Below are 1,670 nucleotides of genomic sequence, written 5' to 3' on the forward strand. Positions count from 1 at the left end.
CATCTTATTTTTATGCTTCTTGCACCCTGTCCAATATTTTATCCAGAGAACATTTTAATAGCACAACTCAAGGCTTCGATTTTTTTCTTGGGTTCTTTCATTTTGAGATATGTTGAGTGTGTTCTTCCCTCTTGGCTTTCTAGTTCCAGGGCTGTGCACATTTCATTATAATGTTAACCTTTGTCTTCTCGAGCTGCCCTTTGAAAGGTTCTGTCCAGCACTTTGCTTTATCATTTCTTCCATTTGCTTTACCTACTCTATGATTAAGAGCAAGTATCAGAGTCTCTTCTGACAGACATTTCAATCGTTTCTTTCTTTCCTGTCTTTTTAATGACCCTTTTCTGTCTTCATGTAGGATGTTCCTGATGTCCTCCCTCAGCTCATCAGGTTTTCTGTCATTAGTGTTTAACGTGTCAAATCTGTTCTTGCGATGTTCTCGAAATTCAGACGGGATAGACTCAAAGTCCTATTCTGGCTCTCGTGGACTTTTTATTCATTTTATTCAACTTCAACCTGAACTTAGATATGACCAATTGATGGTCTTTTCCACAGTCAGCTGCTGCCCTGGTTTTAGCTGATGCTATTGAGCTTTTCCAGCGTCTCTTCCCACAGATGTAATTAATTTGATTTCTGTGTATTCTAGCTAGAAAATTCCCTGTGTATAGCTGCTGTTTGTGCTGTTGAAAAGATTATTTGCTATGAACAAGTCATTAGTCTTCCAAAATTCTATCATGATCTCCAGCTTTCTTTCTATCACGGAGGCCAGATTATTTTTTAAGGATAAAATACGTTTTTATCTATAGTCTTATAGTAAAGGGGGCAAGCCTTAATTGCAAGACAATCTTCCGAAGTATGTACAACATACTTTTTATTTCCATGGAAAGGAATCAAACACGAACAGAGGTTTCTAGTGTACACTAGAAACCAGCGAATGCTGGGAACGGAGGAGGGGACAAAGAAATGAGGTCGGAACACGAAGCCCTTCCAGGGACCTGGTGACAGCAGCCAGAGCCAGGGCTGGATCACGGAATGGAGCCGGCCTCCAGCGAGAGAGGCAGGGGCTGGGGGCGGGGAGGAGCTGCGCGCACGCGCGGGTTCAGTACCAGGTAGATCGCTGGTGGTATTTACATACGAAACCAGTGGGCTCTATTTCTTAGAAATGCACAAGGAAGGAAAGGAAGATTTGATCCTCACTTTATGAACCTGTCGCTTGGTAATGCAGGCATCATCAGAAATAGGGACAATTTCAGTAGCAGGATATAAGTATCAAAGTATCATCACTGGCCCTCAATACAAAACCTCTGCCCCCACCCCCTCCCTGCCCCACTCCCTGGGGGGTGACGTGTCTCCCTCCCCGCTGGGCTGCCATCACAGGCTCTCTCACCAGGAGTTCAACACGCCAAAGACTAATTCACAAACCTGTCCCCAGGTGCCTTTGAAACCACAAGCTTCTCCTAGGGTCTGGTCTTTCAGTAAGAATGATCATCAGAACAACAAATTTTATCATAGTGAATGAGGGGGGAAGTGTGGGGTGGAGACCCAAAGCCCATTTGTAGGTCACTGGACATCCCTCCCCTTACGGAAGGGCCTCAGGGAGGAGACGAGCCAGCCAGGGTGCGATGTAGCAACGATGGAAAATACAACTTTCCTCTAGTTCCTAAATGCTTCCT

The sequence above is a fragment of the Echinops telfairi genome, unplaced genomic scaffold (genome assembly GCF_000313985.2).
Source record: "Echinops telfairi isolate 266 unplaced genomic scaffold, ASM31398v2 ScPeMD7_7468;HRSCAF=8506_0, whole genome shotgun sequence".
In the NCBI taxonomy this organism is placed as follows: Eukaryota; Metazoa; Chordata; class Mammalia; order Afrosoricida; family Tenrecidae; genus Echinops; species Echinops telfairi.